The 21109-nt window shown below is 49.4% G+C and overlaps 2 long non-coding RNA genes across 2 annotated transcripts in view; both read left to right on the top strand.

Moving 5' to 3' along the window:
* Window positions 1-14754, top strand: part of LOC137417299 (uncharacterized) — a 65867-nt gene extending 51113 nt beyond the window's left edge. The window contains exon 3 of the long non-coding RNA XR_010982413.1: window positions 14731-14754. This is a non-coding gene — a long non-coding RNA (uncharacterized LOC137417299). The remainder of the gene's footprint in view (window positions 1-14730) is intronic.
* Window positions 1-21109, top strand: part of LOC137417297 (uncharacterized) — a 72412-nt gene extending 51303 nt beyond the window's left edge. The window contains exon 2 of the long non-coding RNA XR_010982411.2: window positions 20763-21109. This is a non-coding gene — a long non-coding RNA (uncharacterized LOC137417297). The remainder of the gene's footprint in view (window positions 1-20762) is intronic.

Here is a 21109-nt window from a genome sequence, read left to right as displayed (position 1 = left end):
GAGGTGTGTAACTGAGTGTGTGAGTGTGCCTGGGTGGTGTGTACAGACAGAGAGTGCGGTGATAGAGTGTAGGGAATGTATGGGTTGTATGAGAGGCGTTGGCACGCGAGAATGTGTGAGTAGGAAAAGGAACGCATGGTGTGAGAATGCGAGTAAAGCATCGACGCTAACAGGGACAGCGTTCAGGCCGACGGATAGCCGACGCGAGCGCTCGGGGCATGATGTTCTTTGTGTGCTGCGGGAGCCGGCCGGGATCGTAGACACCTCGCTCCTGCTCGGAGCGCCGTGCACGATTCGGGCTAGGTTCCGCCCTGTATGGTCGGGGCCGCGTCGATCAGGCAATCGGCGCGATTCCGGGGGAGAAAGCCCAGGTCGGACCTGCGCCCCCTTGCGGGGGCGGTGTTCTGACCAGGTGAGGTTGGGTCATCGGGCCGGAGACCGCAAGGCTCCGCGCCGGGATGGACCGTGGAATCTCGATCCGACAAAACCTCCTCCCCAGAATCGATGCTGGACGGACCCAACCTACAGGAGACTGACCATCTGCACGGGTAGCCGGCTTTTCGAAGTCGGGCTATGAGAATGCATTTCCCGCACCGAGGCTCGAGCTGGTGGACTGTGATAGTGATAGTAATGGCAATCTGATGTAGTGATGGATGGTAGCTTTACCATTCACCTCACATCATTATGGGGGCACATGAGCTATAGTTTATGGAGTGGCGGTGAAAACCTAGCCAGGGAGGGCTTGGTTAATGATTAGGATCCAGAAAATGACCATAGGTAACTGTAGATTTAAGTAGTGACTTGTACCTGTAGTGGGGACGTAGAACAGATTAGTGGTTGATAATGACGAGGGAGCGCTAAGAGTAAGGGAAGACGACGGGAGCACAAGCTTTAGAAGGGTAGTAGTTAGCTAGATGATGCTGTGTGTGTGAGAAATTGTGTTGAAACAAGTGGAATTGTGGTTGAGGTGTGTGAGCACAAAAGGTGTGCCAGAAAAGAGGTGTGTGGGATGAATGGTGTGGAGTAAATGGAGAGTGGAATGAGTGGGGTGGAGTGCATGGTGCGAGAGGAGTGGATGGGGGAAGGATGGACCCCCTTCACGAATACCCGGGGAGGGTAGTTTAACAGTAGGTAGAGGGAGTAGGTAAATTCTGGTTGGAAATTGACATCTGTGGTGCGAGTAATAGCAAGTTGTTGCTTTGAGGGGTGCATTAGTGAGATGAAATTGGCTGGGCGTGTGGCCTGTTAGTGTGTGTGATTGGTTGAGCACTCCGCCACTGTTAGTCTGTCGGCCAGGTGAGGCCGCAGGTAGGCTCTGGTAGCCAGTAGAGTTCAATGGGGCCCGGAATCCCAGGAGATGACCCGGGTGGCCTGACGCCAGAGAGGGTGTTAGGGGGTGAGAGAGCCAGAGGGCCTCCCCCCAGGTAGGTTAGGGTGAGGAGCAGGTAAGCTCGGGAGGCAACTGCAGTGGCGGAGGTGCGCAGGTAAGTAGACCTGCTAGGGGAGCCACACGACCCAGGCCCGAAATTGTGCGAGCGCACAGGGTGAAGAATCGGGGGAGTGAGACCCCAAATTGGTGAGCGCCACAGTATGTTCAATGGGAATTGGTTTTTAGAATTGCATAGTGTAAGATGGCCAATGGTTTTGCAGGGAAAGACCCCGGGTACTGTAAAGTGTGGTAATGTCATTTAGAGGTATAGTTTAGGAGGAAATCTCTTCGCACCATCTGCATCCACTTACCGAGGTGACAATACTCCACACCACATTTTGCAAGCATTTGGTATGTAAAGACGCATCACGATGTGGGGGGGTGACATTGTGTTTGCGATTCCATCTCTGCCTCCTTAGGAGGGATTGATGATGAATTTGGTTTAGAGGGGAGATATGGGGAAGGCAGGACGTAGAGACGAATTTGTAACTTGTGTAAATACGGGTTAGGGGCAAGGGTAGGTTAGGTGACAGGGGGGGGGGGGGGGGACGTACGGTAGGGACGAGCTTTCTCGGCTCACTCTCCTGCGCACCTCACCTTGCATTGCCTTGTATTGATGTGTACTCTTGTGCCCCTGCACCCCGCTAACCCTGCTTTGTTTTCCTTCCCCACTCATGGACCGTGGTCTTTGTGTGCCGAGGGGAAAGTGTGCAGGTGTCGCAGTTGTGCGCCCGCACCCTCGCTGCTTGCCTGCCTGGACTGGTACACCACCTATGGACCACACGTTCTGTGGCCGAGCCCACCATATATGGACCCCACGTTTTGGGGCCTGGCACCTTTGCTGGGGACCGCCCATTGCTGCCAGAATCTTGCTTGCGGACCACGGTCAAGGTGGCACCTATGCCAAGCAGGTGGACCACCTTAGTTGGCCCCTGCTGGCCGTAATTAAAAAAGTGGACGTGGTTTGTGCCCTTTTTATCGATTAAATAGGCCGCAAGAAAGAACAGCAAGACGCCAAGAAACATCGGCCCAGCAGCCATCGGCCCAGCGAAGAAGACACCAGTTATTCTTGGAAAAATGTATGACTGTACTTATGGTGGTGCTTATTGGTGCTTTTCATGCATGGTGGTGCTTTTTGTGTTTTTTTTGAGTGCACCTTATCATCTGATTGTGCATTTCTGTGCATGTGGGTATGGTGTATCGGTACAGTGCAGTGCATGACCTTTCCTCTTTACAAAAGCTCTGCTTTTGTTTCCCAAAAAGACAGGTCCTGGGTTCGAGTTTTGTAAATAATCAAAATAGTAGTGTTCTTTGTAAATAATGCGACACCACCGACTTTATGTGTAGTTTGAAAATTAATTCCGCAATTCGGTTAGTCTGTGGGTGTGAGTCTGCCAGGTAGAATGCAATGCAGCAGGCGGGACAAATCTAGTGTTAAAAATGTCGCACTCAGGGTGAGGTTAACATTAGAGGGTAACTACATCTACATGTCACACTAATTATGAAGATAATTTCCTTGGTTGTCGGCCCAGGATGGGCCTAGAGGAAAGGAGGGGGCAGTGTTGTGGTTTTTAGAACCATCACTTGTACATAATAATCCCTTGTAAATAACTCCCTGTAAATATTCCCATTTGGTAAAGGTCAAAGGTTGCACCCTAGTTAGTCCATATTGCAACACGTAGGGCACCATAGGAACTTCTCTAGTTATTTCATTAGTATGTGTTTCAGGTAAGGCTCTGTTTCAAATAGTTTGACTCTGCGTTGCATTAATCAGATAACATAGGCCCCTTTTCAATCCCGTTCATTTTGCGGCTTGGCCCCTCTCCAAATTGTATTACGCGCCTCTGCCCGCCGCAGCCGCCTCAGCGCTCGCTCCAAACGCCATTAACCATGCGGTCAGAGCAGAGAAAAAGGGGGAGGAGTTATCGGAGCGAGGCGTAGCCCTGTTAAGGCCGGAGTCGGTGAGCCCTCGCGACCAACCAGGGCCGAGGCGAGCTCACCGGTGGGTGTGTCCAAAAAAGCACGTGGCTTGATACGCGAGCGCGTAATACAAGCGCTCGCATGGGACTACTTAGAGAGTCTGAGTCTGCCAGGGAGAGTGACACCGTTGGAGTGAGAGTGACGAGAGAATGAGATCCACGACGAGAGACGCGGGTGGAGAGTCACGCTTCACGAGTCACGATTCCTCCGATTCACGGACGCAATTCCTCCCCGATATATGAATCCCCCGCATGTAAGGTCCGCTCGCGCCGACAATACCAACCACGCTGCCTGCCGGGTTTCGCCACGGAACCGGAGCCTGAACCGAGGTGGAGCGTGGACCGGAGTGGAGCGTGAACTGGGGCCGGAGCCAACGCTGGCCCATCTGCTTGAACCTTCCTTCCTGCTATTCCCCTTTCATGTAAGTCTGTTTGTGTTGTCCTGGGCATGTTAATTAAGACTGTATAAGGCTGCACTGTGTGTTCTTTTTCTTCCTGGTAGTTGTAAATTGTATAATAAATTCCTGTGTTCTTCCTTTATTTTGGTTTCCTCTCCATCCGATCGTTTTAGTGATTTCTCAATTGAATATACATGGCACGATTAGAACCGCTCAGAATCGGGTTAGTCTTTTTGCTAACGGCTCGAATCGCGGATTGCTAAACCGCTCAGCAATTTCCACCTGTCCATGGTTCGAGCGGGAGTTATTTTCCTGCTTCACGGAGGGATTGGCACGCAGGTATTTGGGACTCCATTTGACCAATCACCCTGGCCAATCTCGCCCGCGGAGGAGCGTTATAACTTCCAGGACTGGGGGAACGGCCAGCTTAAAAGACAAGGGGACTAACCCCCATTTGGTAAGGGGAACGCCGACCCCCGGATCTGCAACAATGTATATATATATATATATATATATATATATATATATATATATATATATATATATATATATATATATATGTATATATATATATATATATATATACGTATATACATATATATATATATATATATATATTGTTGCGGATATGGCATTTGGCCTCCATATCCGCTTGTAAATATTCCCCTATTTCCCCAATACTCCCCAACTATCCCCAATCCCCCATTCCCTAGTGCCATTGCCTGTAAATAACACTCTGTAGAACCGACCTGCCCCTTTTTCCCCCATTAAATGTCGTACCCAGGTCCACCGCATCTCACGTAGACAACTTTCGGACATCTTGCTAGTTATTCTTAGTCTATGTCAGTTAAGGACTCGTTTCCATTAATTCTGACTCTTCGTTGCACCAGAATGTGATTGTATGGCACCAGTAGTGAGTTTAGGACCTCCCCATACCTCCTCCCATCTTCCCCATGAAACAACAACAACAACAACAACAACAACTACAACAACAGAGGAGATTGGGGGCGGCGCGGCGCGGGGAGTGTGCGTCCTCACTCCGGCGTGGTTAGCCGCCATTGCCCATGCGCTCCACGGGGTTACCACAAAGGGGCTGGCTGTCAGCTCCTCGTCAGGGGCGGAGCCGGTAACCCCCCCGCACCCAATAAGAAGGGCGGACCGATTCCATCTGGGGCGGAGCTAACTAGCCGAGGGCGTGTCACTCCCCGCCGGATATACGCAGCCACTTACCGGACGTGACGAAAGATGCGCCCCCAGCTTGAGAAGACAAGTCGCGAACTCCGAGCGCTGGGCGACCTCCCCGCATCATTGGACCGGACCGGGTCGATTTTGCCCCTGAGCCAAGGTGCACCTTGAGCCATCGAAGACCTGCCCCTCCTTGCCATCAATCCCCGTGTGAGTCAGTTTTGTCCCGTTTATCTGTGGTCTGTCGGGTATAAGATAAGTGTGTCTAAGTGCCTATCTTTCTATGCTGTCCCTCTCATTCCTGTAATCTAACCTTCCGCCATATTATAACCTCCTCCGGAGGTCTTGAGAACCGTATCCCTGGTGTCGTGTGATTTTAATCCCAGCCGTTGTGTCCTTTTCCTTCATTGATCTCGCGTAGCGCGACTCGGCCAAGGTTCGAGTATAATCGGGTAACTTGTGCGGACACGGCGGCCATTCCGCTCGGCCCACCATAACATCAAAGTCGTGTCTGTAACAATTGGTGTCAGGAGTGTCGGATTCGGACCTGGGACTAAATTTATTAGGCCCAAATTTTGGAACACCAATTGTACCACTAGGGTAACAATTGGTGTTGGGAGGTAGAATTCGATCCGGAGCGCGTTTCCCGCGCTCGAAATTATAACGGCGAAATTTGATTTTGTTTTACGAAAATAAAAACCCGAATTTTGAAAGTCGCGCTATGGCGGATCAAGACAGCTGGGTTCCGGTAGAGGAGAGTGAGGCAGGGTCGGTCCAGGACAAAATTGAGGGACGTGAGGAGAGCGAAGCAGCGAGGGTAGCAGACGCACAAAATGGCGCCTCGCTGGTCACGGCGACCGCGCCCGCGACCGTGGCAGCGCCCCTGGTGGATTCGAACCTTTTCCTCCTGCAAATGAGGGCCCTTATGGAACAAATGGGGAACCGGATGGATGCTCAGAGTGAGCGATTGGAGGGCCAAATGGGGGTAATGGGAAACCAAATGGGGGTAATGGGGAACCGGATGGTAGCTCAGGGTGAGCGATTGGAGGGCCAAATGGGGGCCCAGATCGGGGGGTTAGGGAGTAGAATAGAGGGATTAGACAATAGATTAGGGGAAATGCAAAAGGGGTTAGAGGGGTTAGAAAACAGTATGGAAGGCAAATTGAGGGACATGAGGGACCAAGCGGAAAGGGAAGTTAAACAAATGGGGCAGCAGATAGAGGGGGTCAGAATGGGGGTAGAAACCAAACTGGATGCTCACAGGGAGGAAATGGAGCAGATGAAGGTGGCATCTGGGCAGGAGATGCAAGTGATGGGAGAGGAGATCAGAAGAGGAGTGAGTGAGGAGGCCGGAGGAGTGCGCGAGGAGGTGAGGCACTGTAAGGAGCGCATGGAGAAGGAGGTGAGAAAGGGGACTGTAAAATTGCAAGGGGGTATAGAGGAGTTGACGCTGGGAGTAGAACAACTGACAGTGGGACAAAAGGAGTTGGGGGACCAGGTAAAGAAGAACACAGCGGTAATAGAGGGTTTAAAATCGACACAGAAGGAGATGAAAAAGGACGTAGGGGTAATTAAAAAAGAGTGTCAGACGGTACATGAGGACCTGACGAGGAAAATGGACAAGGTGGTAGAGGTGATGGAGGTTAAAGAGCGGGAGGTGCGGGAGCACATAGAAAAAAATAAAGTGGAGTTAGAGGAAGAACTTAAAGGGGCGCACGAAGAGATGAAGGAGGTGAAGCAGAAATTAGAAGAAGTGGAAGAAGGGGTGAGCGAAATTAAGAAGCGACGGAGAGAGGATAAGAAAGAGATAAAAGAGGAGATAAAAGAATTGGTCCAAAGTCTGTGTTTGGATCGTGATGATGTGCTCATTAACCGGATGAGGGATTCGCAGGTGATGGAGGAGAAGCGAAGAGGAAGAGGACCCGGTGTAAGTGGTGACCAATATGGTCGTGCGTATGATGCGCCAGGGGATTTAAGAAGCTTGGGGGTCGAGATGGACCCGGGTGTTCGTGAGAGGCCGTTGGTGAAGTGTGCGACAGGTCTGGTGTGCGAAAGAGGAGGTGTGCGAGAAAGTCCGACTCTGGGGTGTGTGAGGAAAAAGTGCGTGCCAAGGAGTGAGGGTGCTGGCGAGAGTGAGTCGGTCGTAGCGCATGTGCGAGGGAGCACATGGAAGCGCGGTGTGGTAAGTGTTACAGAGGGTGTAACGGGAGAGTGTGCGCGAGAAAGGTGTGTGACGGACAGGTGCATGAGGAAAGAGTGCGCTGTCAAGAGTAAGGGTGAGTGCGCTGTCAAGAATGGAGGTGAGAGTAGTGGGAGTGACAAGGAGAGTGAGTTGGTTGTGACAGGTGAGCGAGGATGTACACCTGGGATGGAAGGATGCACACCTGGAATGGTAGAGCGTGAGTGGGAATGCACGCTGGAGTTGGTGGTGAGGCACGTGGTTGGGTGTGCGAATGAGAGCACACCTGTGATTGTCACAGAGGAGGTGACAGAGGAGGGGGCGCGAAGAGGTGTGTTGGTGAGGTGTGCGACCAACGAATGTGTGCCAAAGTGTTCGGTGGTCAGGTGTGTGACCAAGGCTGTGAGTGGAATGGGTGTACCTGGGTGTGTAAGGAACGGTACAAGGAGCATGGAAACGGCTGGATGTGTGAGCAAGGAACGGGCTGCGGGGTGTAAGCGTCCAGGTGAAGCATCGACGGTAACCGGTTTAGAGGTTAGAGCGACTTTTAGCCGAATCGGGCCCTCGGTGCGTGCTGGGCCTCGCTTTGAACGGCCGCGTCCGTGCTCCACTAGGCGGAGCGGGCAGCCCGATAGAAAGGGTCGTCATGGCGACCACTTTTTGTTGAGGCAGTCCGGCAGGTCGAGATCGGGACATTGGATGGCTCCACGCCGAGATGGTGCGTGGGATCTCGGCCCGGGTAAGCCCCCGTCCCTGCACCGAATGCCGGACGCATCCAGCCGCTGGCACCGAACAACCCGCATTCATGGCTTGGCTTTACGAAGCCGGGCTTTGGACAGGAATTGGCGCACCGAGAGGCATTAGTGAGTAGACTGGGTGATGAGGTTAGTGTTTTGGACCCAAAATTAGAGAAAAACAAAATTTGATGATTGGCAAGGGATTGGCAGTAGTGATTGGCAGATGATGAGTTGTGATTGGCAAAGTTTTTGATTTGTTGAAATTTGATGTGCAAAATTGGTAGTGAGCGATGGGCCCGGTGGGTAAGGGTGGCATCCCTGCCACCCTTCCCATGGTGGGGGCAAAGGAGCAATAGTTTATGGGGTGTATGGCAGTGAAAACTAGCCCGGGTGGGTTAGGTTATATTGATAGGGCCCTAGAAGATGACATTAGGTAACGTTAAGTTTAGTTAGTGACTGATACCTGTAGTGGGGACGCAGGTAGTTTAGTGTGGATGATAATGACGTGGGAGCGCAATAGTTTAAAGGGACGACTGGAAAGTGCAAGTTTCAGAGGGGAGTAGTTAGCTGAGATGATGCCGTGTGTGTGAGGATGGAACAGGTGTGATTGCACAGGTGTGCAACTGGACAGGTGTGTGGAGCAGTGTATGAGTAGTGAGTGTTGTGGATCAGTGCGAAGGCGCTTGGGGAGAGAAGGGTGCAGGCGGCACCAGGTGTGAGAGCACAGGTGTGCAAGTAAAGGTGTGTGGGGAGAGTTGGAGTAAGTGGTACGGAGTGGTGTGCATGGTGCGAAGGTGTGGATGGGGGAAGAGTGGACCCCTTTCACGAGTACCCGGGGCGGGTAGTGTAAGTGTTAGGTAGAGGGTATAGGTAAATTGTGGTTGGATATTGGCATCTGTGGTGCGGTTGCAGAATGGTATTGTGGATGGGTGCATTAGTGTTGTGGAAATGGCTGGGCGTGTAGCCTGTTGGTGTGTGTAGTTGGTTGGGCACTCCACCACTGTGAGGATGTCGGCCAGGTGAGGCCGCAGGTGGGCTCTGGGAGCCGTTAGTGTCAGTGGGTGCCTGAGGATCCCGGGTGTGGATCGGGCAGCCCAGTGCCAGAGAGGGCACCGAGTGGGGAGAGCGCCAGAGGGCCTTCCCCAGGTAGTTAGGTTAGGGTAAGGAGCAGGTAAGCTCGGAGGCAACTGCAGTGGTGGAGGTGTGCAGGTGGGTAGACCCGCTCGGAGAGGTACACGCCACAGCCCAGAAATTGTGCGAGGGCACCGGGAGATGAATCGGGGGAGTGAGACCCCAAATTGAAAAGCACCACAGTTTGGTCAATGGGCATTGGTTTTTAGAACCCATAGTGTAAGAGGGCCAATGGTTTGCCAGGAGAAAGACCCCAGGTAATGTAAAGTTGTTAAAGTCATTTAGGAAATAGTTAGGATTGATGAACCTGTCGCACCATACGCAGCCACTTACCTGTGGTGATGATGACTCCACACCTGTGTTTTCTTTGTTTTGTTGCAGGAAATGAGATTGCTGTGGATTGGTGAGATGCATCACGACGTGGATGAGACATTGGGGTGATTCCATCTCTCCCTCCCTAGGAGGGACTGATGATGAATTGGTGATAGCAAATTATGATGTTGAGTTGGAGATGGCAAATTTTGATGAGAGTTGAAAATGGCAAATTTGATTGGTTAGGAGGGAGAGAAGACGAATTTGGTTTATGGGAGGAACGGGGAAGACAGTAGGGACGTTTGTTGATTTGTAAAGTAGATGTTTATGGGTAGTGTTGTGTTTTGTGGATACAGTAAGGGGTAAGGGAGGGGCCATGTAGGTTACCTGGTGGGGGGGGGGGCGTACGGTAGGAACGTACCTGTCTCACCTGGTTCCCATGTGCCCCCAGTGTGCATTACCTTACATTGCGTGCACTTTTGCGCCCTTACCACCTTACTCACTTGTCTGCTTCTTTTGTCTCCCACCTCCGAGGATCTGGTTTTGGGGCAGAGAGAGAGGAGAGAGAGGTGCTGGATCCGCAGTTGTGGGCCTGCACTTTCGCTGCTTGCTGCCTGGATCGATACACCATATGGACCGCAATGTTGGTGGCCACCCACAATGGACCGCAGTTCTTTTGCGGCCAAGCACCACCCGTGGATGGACCTATGGGTCAACGTGGCACCTATGCCATACAGGTGAACCACTTTTAGTTGGCCCCCTGACGGCCACAATACAGAAATGGACGCGGTTGGCGCCTTTCTTTATTTTTAAAGAAGCCAGAAGGCCAAGTGCACCACATGAAGGCAAGACCAGCGGCAGAACATCGGCCGGCTGCGACACCACACCATGATTACTAAACATTTTATTGGTGCACCGGATGGTGCTGACTGTGTGATGGGGTGGTGCTTTTGGTGCTTGGAAGGGGTGCTCTGCACGTTATTAAAGGCCGTAAGGCCACAGAGCACTCGTGGGTTGGTGTATCGATGCTGGCATGCATGCTCTCTCTATGCATAACATCTGCATGTGTTCCTCCAAAAACAGGTCCTGGATCGTAGAGTAAATATCAGCGTAGTCTTGTAAATAATGCTCCCTACCGGCTGTATGTTTAGTTTGCGAATTCTTTCCGGATTCGGTTATCCTGTGGGTGTGTTTCTGAGAGGAGAAGGGTGCAACGTCGCAGGGGGACATATTTACTCATTTGTGAATATCTGTAAAACTGTCGCACTCAGGGTAGAGTTAATAGTAGAGGGAACTACATCTGAGTGCCACACTAAAATAGGTAAAAATTTATCGGGTCGGGACGCCCCGAGGGTAGAGAAGGGTGCAATGTTGCGGATATGGCATTTGGCCTCCATATCCGCTTGTAAATATTCCCGTATTTCCCCAATACTCCCCAACTATCCCCAATCCCCCATTCCCTAGTCCCATTGCCTGTAAATAACACTCTGTAGAACCGACCTTCCCCTTTTTCCCCCATTAAATGTCGTACCCAGGTCCACCGCATCTCACGTAGACAACTTTCGGACATCTTGCTAGTTATTCTTAGTCTATGTCAGTTAAGGACTCGTTTCCATTAATTCTGACTCTTCGTTGCACCAGAATGTGATTGTATGGCACCAGTAGTGAGTTTAGGACCTCCCCATACCTCCTCCCATCTTCCCCATGAAACAACAACAACAACAACAACAACAACAACAACAACAACTACAACAACAGAGGAGATTGGGGGCGGCGCGGCGCGGGGAGTGTGCGTCCTCACTCCGGCGTGGTTAGCCGCCATTGCCCATGCGCTCCACGGGGTTACCACAAAGGGGCTGGCTGTCAGCTCCTCGTCAGGGGCGGAGCCGGTAACCCCCCCGCACCCAATAAGAAGGGCGGACCGATTCCATCTGGGGCGGAGCTAACTAGCCGAGGGCGTGTCACTCCCCGCCGGATATACGCAGCCACTTACCGGACGTGACGAAAGATGCGCCCCCAGCTTGAGAAGACAAGTCGCGAACTCCGAGTGCTGGGCGACCTCCCTGCATCATTGGACCGGACCGGGTCGATTTTGCCCCTGAGCCAAGGTGCACCTTGAGCCATCGAAGACCTGCCCCTCCTTGCCATCAATCCCCGTGTGAGTCAGTTTTGTCCCGTTTATCTGTGGTCTGTCGGGAATAAGATAAGTGTGTCTAAGTGCCTATCTTTCTATGCTGTCCCTCTCATTCCTGTAATCTAACCTTCCGCCATATTATAACCTCCTCCGGAGCTCTTGAGAACCGTATCCCTGGTGTCGTGTCATTTTAATCCCAGCCGTTGTGTCCTTTTCCTTCATTGATCTAGCGTAGCGCGACTCGGCCAAGGTTCGAGTATAATCGGGTAACTTGTGCGGACACGGCGGCCATTCCGCTCGGCCCACCATAACATCAAAGTCGTGTCTGTAACAATATATATATATATATATATATATATATGTATGTATGTATGTATGTATGTATATATATATATGTATGTATGTATGTATGTATGTATGTATGTATGTATGTATGTATGTATGTATGTATGTATATATATATATATATATATATATATATATATATATATATGTATATATATATATATATATATATATATATATATATATATATACAGTATATATATATATATTATATATATATACAGTATATATATATATATATTATATATATATATATATATATATATATAAAACAGTTTGTGTGTGTGTGTGTAATGTTACTGATAGACTCCTAAACGGAGAGGCTCACGTGCTTGATATTTGGCATAGACATGGCCATTGAGCCTGGGAAGAAAATGGCCTACGTAAAAAAAATTATTTCATAATATTTTTTTACCATATTTTTACCTCAGCGCATTTCAGCGAGGAATATTATACACGGAATCTGACCGGTGGCAGAGCAGCGAGCTGATTCGCTCAGAGCAATCACGTGATGTTCCATCCCCGCCGCCACGAAGCGAGTTGGTCGAGTCGTGGCTAACCAAGATGGCGACACGGCGGCTTCACTTTTCACGGAGTATGAGCGTTCTATATATTTTCAATTCAGTGCGGCCGACTCCCTCACGTACTTGATTTGTGGCATAGACATGGCCATTGGGCCTTCACGGTGTAATTTGTGCGAGGCTTTTGTCCGAATGAGCTTGAGTCGAGAGGGCGAATGTACCGGTTGGGAATGTACGGGTCTCCCTTCCCCCGCCCGGCAACGCCGGTACTGGAGGGCGTCACAGGATCGGCGAGTCTCCAAAAGCCGCTTCGTGCTCTTGCGAAGATGCAGGACGATGTTGCGATTGTTGTGCTGCTCTCCGACCATGAGAACTGCAACGTCATTGTTGACTGGCCCTCCCCTTCCCTCCCCCTTCCCCCTCCCCCTCCCCCCTCCCCTCCCCCTCCCTTCCCCCTCCACCCTACCCCATCCCCTTCTCCCCTCCCCCTCCCTTTCCTCCTCCCCCTCCCCTCACTTTTCCCCCTTCCCCTTTCCCCTCCCCCATACCCCTCCCCTCCCCCCTCTTCTCCCCTCTCCCCTCCCCCTCCCCTCCCCCCTCTTCTCCCCTTCCCCCTCTGCTCCCCTCCCCCTCTCCTCCCCTCCACCCAGTTCCCTACCCCTTCCCCTTCCCCTCGCCCTCCCATCCACCCTCCCCCTTTCCTTCACCCCTCCCCCTCCCCCTCCCCCCTTCCCCTCCCCCCTTTCCCTCCCCCTCCCCTCCCCCTCCCCCCTTCCCCTCCCCCCTTTCCCTCCCCCTCCCCTCCCCCTCCCCCCTCTTCTCCCCTCCCCCTCTTCTCCCCTCCCCCCTCTCCACCCCCTCCTCCCCTCCCCCTCCCACACCACTTCCCCTCCCCTCCCCTCCCCCCTCCCCTCACCTCCCCCTCCTCCCTCCCCCTCCGACACCACTTCCCCTCCCCCTCCCCTACCCCTCCCCCTCTTCTCCCCTCCCCCCTCTTCTCCCCTCCCCCCTCTTCTCCCCTCCCCCCTCCCTTCCCCTCCCCCCTCTTCTCCCCCCCTCGTCTCCCCTCCCCCCTCTCCTCCCCTCCCCCCGTTCCCCTCCCCTCCCGTCCCCCTCCCCCTCCCCCTCCCTCTCCCATCGCTCCCCCTCCCACCCCCCCTCCCATCCCCCCTCCCTCTCCCATCGCTCCCCCTCCCACCCCCCCTCCCATCCCCCCTCCCTTTCCCCCCTCCCCCTCCTCCTCCCTCCCCCCTCCCCCTCCCCCCTCCCCCTCCCCTCCCCTCCCCCTCACCCCTCCCCCCTCCCTTTCCTCCTCCCTTCCCCCTCCACCCTACCCTCTCCCGTTCCCCCCTCCACCCTACCCTCTCCCCTTCACTCCTCCCCCTCCCCTTCACTCCTCCCCCTCCCCTCCCCCCTCCCCCTCCCCTCCCCCTCCCCCCTCTTCTCCCCTCCCCCCCTGTCCTCCCCTCCCCCCCGTTCCCCTCCCCTCCCCTTCCCCCTCCCCCTCCCCTCCCCCGCCCGGCAATGCCGGGCACTTCTGCTAGTATATATATATATATATATATATATATATATATATATATATATATATATATATATATATAATTATATATATATATATACATACATACATACATACATACATACATACATACATACATACATATATATATATATATATATATATATATATATATATATATATATATATATATATATATATATATATATATATATATATATATATATATATATATATATATATACAAACATATATATTGTTGCGGTTTTGCGAATAGAGGATAACCCCTCTCGTTGGTAGTTGCACCACAACATGTAGCCTCCCTTTAGTTCAGTTATTTCTTCGTAAATGTAAGCGTAGTCTCCTTTCCTGTGTTAGTATGCGTTGAGCAAGCCAGTAAGTTAGGTGTTCTTTGGGCTAGAATGCCACGTGCTAGGCCTGGAACAAGTCTGGAAGGCCGAAGGGAGGAGCTGCAGGGGAGTGGCCGGTAAGCGGCGAGCAGCCAATCGGAGCTCAAGGGGAGTGGCTCACAACGGCAGCGAGAGGAGGGGCTTGGAACATTTGGGTAAGGCTCAGGGGTGGGGCTAGAAAACCCTGCCCCGGGCCCCCCGCCCCAGTCAGAGTACCATTGACCAAGTGAGAGTGTGCCCGAGAAGTCGTGGTGGTCAGAGTCAACCTGAGAGAGCTGTGAGAGTCAGAGTTTCCCAGCCCCTCAGTCAGTGAGAAAGAGACATTGCAGCCATGAGTGGATTGAGTTGCTTGTTATAGCCCCTCTGTACACAAACTCTCCCTGTGCCCTGCGCTCTGCTGCTGCTTGTGAATAACGCGCTCATGAGGACGATCCATTCCGGGCCACAGACGCACGGTCTCCCTGCCTGCGCTCCCAGCACACGTGCCATGAACATCTGAGGGCCACGCCCGGCGAGCTGTCCGGGAGCGACCGGCGCCAAGGCGCGTTTGGAGCGCGAACTGTCCTTCCTCCGTTTCCCTGCGTGAGTGAGTGGGCCCTTGTCCGGGGAATAAGTTTAGACTGACTAAGTGCCTGCTCTGTGTCTCTTCGCCCTGTATAACTGTAAATAAACCTGTGTTCTTTCTTCCATTTGGCCGTTCCCGTCATTTCACTATTGTCCTTGCATCGCACGAATAAAACCGCTCGAATCGGGTTAAATAAAAGTATACGGCACGAGTCACGTGATACGCAAACCGCTCGGGCGTATTCGATTAGCGTGGCTTGTGCGAGGTCCAGTCCCCATTTTCGTGGCGGCGTGGGTACCGAAGGTACGTGTGGAATCGACCCGATACCCTTCCGCACACTCGCTAGGGGAGTGGCGGCTCGGCCTCGTGGGCTCGAAGACCCGAGGGGGAAAAGGGAATAACTCCCCCTCTGTACGTCGACGGGCTTCGAGAGATCCGCAACAATATATATATATGTGTGTGTATATATATATATATATATATATATATATATATATATATATATATATATATATATATATATATATATATATATATATATATATATGTATATATATATATGTATATATATATATATATGTATACATATATATATATATATATATATATATATATATATATATATATATATATATATATACATACATACATACACATCTATCTATAATTCCAGTAATCTCTGTGTGTATGTGTGTGTGTATGTGTGTGTGTCGTTTGTCTGTGACCGCTGTTTCTCGACAACCACGGGTCCGATATACTTGAAACTTGCCAGGTATATTGCTGGGGACCTGAGGATGTGCCTTTTCAAGGTTTCATATTAATCGGAGAAGTAGTTACCGAGCTATGGCGATTTATTTACCCGTACTCGCAAGCCGTTCGCTTTGGCTTTGCGAATGGACCAAACCATTTCATGTAAATAGAGGGGGGGGGGGGTTCTACCGTACTCGCAAGCCGTTCGCTTTGGCTTTGCGAATGGACCAAACCATTTCATGTAAATAGAGGGGGGGGGGGGGGGGGGGATTGTCACCGTACTCGCAAGCCGTTCACTTTGGCTTTGCGAATGGACCAAACCATTTCATGTAAATAGAGAGGGGGGGGGGGATTGTCACCGTACTCGCAAGCCGTTCGCTTTGGCTTTGCGAATGGACCAAACCATTTCATGTAAATAGAGGGGGGGGGGGGATATAATTTTAGTATATATAGTACGGGCATGCCCTAGTATATACAAAGCCAGCTATTATTTATGTGGGAATGAGATGTACCTGACAGACTTCCCCTACGAGAGACACAGTACCTGGTTTTGGTGCTTCTTAACAGCAATGGGAAAGTTACATTTGGAGCTTGTGAATGCACAGAGTAGGATTAAAATCAACTTTTAAAATTGTGATATTTACTATTAATCTTATTGGAAACAAAGGGGGAAGGGGCGAGTGAGAGCTGTGTGCACTCTTATAAATATATTGTTTGTTTCCGGGGCGACAAGAGAAATTATAATACATTTTTGCATCTATTGGTAAAAGGAGAAGTGTGTGTTTTGTTGTTTTTGTTGTTGTTGTTGTTGTTGTCTAGCCCCGGACAGTTCTCTCAAACAAGCCCACGGAATGGAGACACCTGATCGATTTCCCAGGAGCGACTCAGAGATCCCCCACATCCAGGACGGTGTGCCCCCACCTTCACGATCTTTTCTGATTCTCATCCGGGAACACAACATCCAGATTATCCCAATACCCTCATCCCCCTCCTGCCCCGCACTCCCTTTTCACTCCATTTTGAAATTGGCACGTTTTGTGTGAATGCTGAAAATTATGTTTAGAATTCCATTTGACTTAAAGATTTCGCCCTAGCAACGGCAGATTAAAAGTGCCCGCCCATGCCAGCAGAAGCGAGTCGCTAAAACCACACACACAGTTCATGCGCGAAAGGCTTCGTCAGCATTCATGTTATTTTGAAAGTCCGGTACTGACTATCTGACTATATGACTATATGACTGAAGTTTTGTCAAACCTCGACTCTTAGTCAGGTTCACTATGTTTTTTCGTTCAAAATTTTGGGGGATTAGCAAAACTGTACATTTTTGGAATATTCAGAGCATGAAGAATCCAAAAATTAATGTTGGCATTTGCGTAGACACCTTTGCGAAAATGACACTCAGGACAGTGAGGAAGATCTGTAAAAGCATATTCCTGAACGGTATAGACCTAGTAGATCCTGTGTATAGGACTTATAGTTCAATCTGATACAAACAAGGCTACTTTCTTGCTTTATAAACCCATACCTATAACTTCAAAGGACTTGCAATATCATGTATTATGTAATACAGTTATATCACAAATATAAAAACAATGGTTTTCAATTACCTTTGTTTGGTGCTTTTCCATAATCCTGAGCACTATTTTGAGGCCTTTATTGGATTCCTTGACCCAGAAAACATAGGATTAGCATATTTAATTAAGTTTCTAGGTTGACTAGAAGCCGAGACAGCGCAAAATATGTATTTTTGGCAGCCATTTTCAAAATCCAAAATGGCGGCCATGCAGGTGTCTGTGCAAATGCCAACATTGATTTTCGGATTCTCCATGCTCTGATGATTCCAAAAATGTACAGGTTTGCTCATCTCCCAAAATTTTGAACGAAATTATATTTGTGAACAGAGTGAACCTGACTATCTGATTCTGCAACTGGACCAGACGGCATCAGCCCACGGGTCCTAAAATCCTGCTCTGCCGCTCTATCTCACCCTCTCTCTGTTCTTGTCACCCTCTCTATTGCTCAAGGTAATCTGCCAGCATCTTGGAAATCACCAAACATTACCGCTTTACACAAAAAAGGTGCAAAAACAGATCCTTGCAACTACAGACCAATCAGCCTGCTTCCAATTATCAGCAAAGTCATGGAATTCCATCATTGCTTCGGATATCAAATCCTTCCTCTTCTCCAATGGCTTGATCTCCGATCATCAATTTGGATTCAGACCAGGTCATTATACTCTGGACATGTTGCTTCTGCTGTCTCAACAATGGATGGAGGTTCTCAATGCCAAACAGGAAATCAGAGCTGTCTCCCTTGACATATCACGTGCCTTTGATATGGTCTGGCACCCAGCTCTGCTCGCCAAATTCTCCTCCTATGGTATCCATGGAAATCTCCATGCATGGCTTGCGGACTTCCTCTCTGGTCGTAGTCAACGTGTGGCCCTGAATGGATTTCTGTCATCTCCTCTTCCTGTTCTGGCTGGAGTTCCCCAAGGTAGTGTTCTGGGCTCTGTGCTTTTTCTGGTCTTCATCAATGATCTCTCTGACTCTCTGGAAAATCCTCTCTATCTCTTTGCTGATGACTCCACTCTCTGCCGCTCCATTCCTCATCCCTCAGATCGGCAGTCTGCAGCCTCCTCACTCTCTGCAGACCTGGACAAAATCACAGACTGGTCAAACAAGTGGACATGTCTTTCAATCCTGACAAATCTCACACTCTTACTATGTCTCTCCGTAAAAGACCAACTGGAAAACCCTCCCATCCACTTTCTCAACAAACCTCTCCAAGAAGTTCTGTCGCTCAAGCTTTTGGGTCTCACAATCTGCCATGATCTTTCTTGGGAAAACCACATTTCCAAGCTGGCCTCCAAAGCCAGTCGCTGACTGGGCATCCTCAGTCGTGCGAAGTCCTTTCTTGGCACACCTGAGCTACTCACCACATACAAGGCTTTCATCCACAGTTCAATGGAATACTGTTCACCCCTCTGGGCCGGTGCTCCTGCCTTACACCTAGCTTGGCTTCACGCTGTTGAAACCAAAGCTTTCAGAATCATTGGAATCTCCTGCGATGAAGCTAACGCCGAGGGCCTTTCACTCACTCACCGCAGGCAGGTTGGTGGTCTTTCTGTCTTCTACCGACTCTTCTCCGGCCTTGCTCCCCCAGCTCTCTCTGTGCTCTGTCCCCCTAATATTCCTACAGGTCGCACACGATCTGCCAGCAACCCTCTTATGGTTAAACTGCCAAAATCTAGGCTCTCTGCTCACCTTCACTCTTTCTTTCCCCTTTTCTCCCGCCTCTGGAACAAACTCCCCCACTCCCTTCAATCCCACTCCTCCCTCCAGGTCTTTAAAACAGCTGTTCACCACCATTTCTTATCTTCCCCCATCCAAAACCTTGATCTTTTCTACCCCCGCTAATTCACCCCAGATCCACTTTTTTGAAATTCCAACTTATTTCCCTGAAGTCCTTGCAGTGTCCATATGTTTTATACCTGTCCCACCTCCCCCCAAGCCCACTCCCTCCCACAGTTCTCTCGATGTCCCTGCTCTCAAATGTTGTGTTTGTGTCCTTCCCCCTCTCTCCCTATCTTGTCTACTGCTCCCCTTATTTTGTGTTTTATGTGTCGGTTTGACCTTTTGTGTGATTAATGTTAGCTCTTTCACGAGCCTCGATTTTGTATCCAAAAAAATAAAAAATAAAATAAATCCTGAATGAATTATGTCCCAGAGCCCAGGCAGTCCAAATGTCCATCTTGCTGTGACTCAATTGTATGGAAAAGCCATGTGATAAGGCCTTGTAATTGTCACCAAAATTTCCCTTTATGTCGGCTGAGCAGTAATATTTATGTGCCATGGACCCAAGAGGAGAACTCAGGTCATTTATAAGTGTCTCTATCTATATATTATAAAACAGGAGTGTCTGTCCATCTTTCCATCCCGAAACTAGTCCATCAGTTTTGGGGTTATCCCCGTCAAACCTTCTGAGGAACGTTTTGGGGTCTCAGCAGATGTCCTAAGGTCGGTGAGAGTTTTCATAAATTCCTCAATACAATTATGATTTTGAGTTTCCACCGATACGAAGATGCTCCTGATATGGAAGTAAATATGACGAAGATTCGCAGGTTTGATAGAATTTCAATAGAATTGTGATTTTAAGTTTTCACTTGAACGCCGCCACTTTTATGCATCAGTTGGTGGGTGGAAAGTTTCATAAATTTCTCAATAGAATTAAGAGTTTGACTTTCAATTTGTATGAAATATTTCATATCCGCCTTTTCTTGCTGGCAGATTTGGCTGTATTGGTTATCATGTCAGATCGGTCAATATTCGTTTACATCACGAGTGTTTGTAACATTGTATTTTGTTATATTAATGCTACAGTATTAATTTGTGATTGGAATGATGCTGTTTGGAATGAAAATATAGAGGGGTTGAGCTTAAAGGAGAATGATGTGAGGGTTTCCACCCGTGACATTCGCAGATTGGCCATTTGTAGTTTCACCATTGACTGCATGTAGAAGCATTTAGCTGCAGTAAGGTTTTTGCCCAAGTCCTTCACAAACCAGCTTTTAATGCCTGACGTTCAACTGAAGGTGACACAGGAATGTGGAATTTATTAACCCACCGCCTGCACAGCAGGAGACTGGGTTTTACAATCAAGTCTGTGTGTCTGCATGTCTAAGTGTCTGCATGTCTGTCCGGGCTGTGACTCCCCCCCCCCTCCCCATTTGAGCTATTGTCATCAAAATTTTACCAAAAATTTATTATGATAATACAGAGAAGGCAAATTTGTAATTTTGTCAAAAGGTCAAAAGGTCAGGTGTAAAATCATCAATTTTCATCCAATTGACCAAAAATTTCTATTTACCCTTTGAGTTTTTTCATCACATTTTCAACAAAGCATTTTCTTACTATAATTCACCAAATGTCCGTCCGTCTGTCTGTCTGTCCGTCCGTTCGAAGGTACCATAAAAACTGCTGAACCGATCCCAATGATATTTTGGGTGGATAATCCTGGGATCTCCAGGAGTAAAATAGGCTATTTAGTTTTCCCAATTTCAGCTTTAGTCTCCAGCATTCTCAGGTTTTGACTCCTGCATAACATTCGCGTTCGCATAACGTTCATTGTGACGACGTTTTCATTGTGACGATGTTGTTTTCCAGGGTGCCGCACAAACGGCTGCACCGATCGCTGCACAGCTGCACCGATCGAACTCGGTGACCTCGGACAAAGACCTTTTATAAGGACACGAGTTGAATCCCAGCTTGAGAGAATTCTAACCCATTTCAACTGAAGGAAACACGTATCGGGAGTACATAAGACGTAGCGATTGTGAACACGATTATCGATCACGATTCACTATCACGATCATCGCGATCATAGTGTATCGATCACTGTGGGACATTTGCTGAATTATAGTAAGATACTGTTTAGATTTTGAAGATTTGCGTGTGATATGATTTAATGGATGTTTATATGAATCGTTTAAAATAAAAAAGCCTTCAATTTC

Source organism: Myxine glutinosa, chromosome 9, assembly GCF_964187855.1.
Source record: "Myxine glutinosa chromosome 9, kmMyxGlut1.1, whole genome shotgun sequence".
Taxonomy (NCBI): domain Eukaryota; kingdom Metazoa; phylum Chordata; class Myxini; order Myxiniformes; family Myxinidae; genus Myxine; species Myxine glutinosa.
This window is presented reverse-complemented; position numbering and strand designations above follow the sequence as displayed.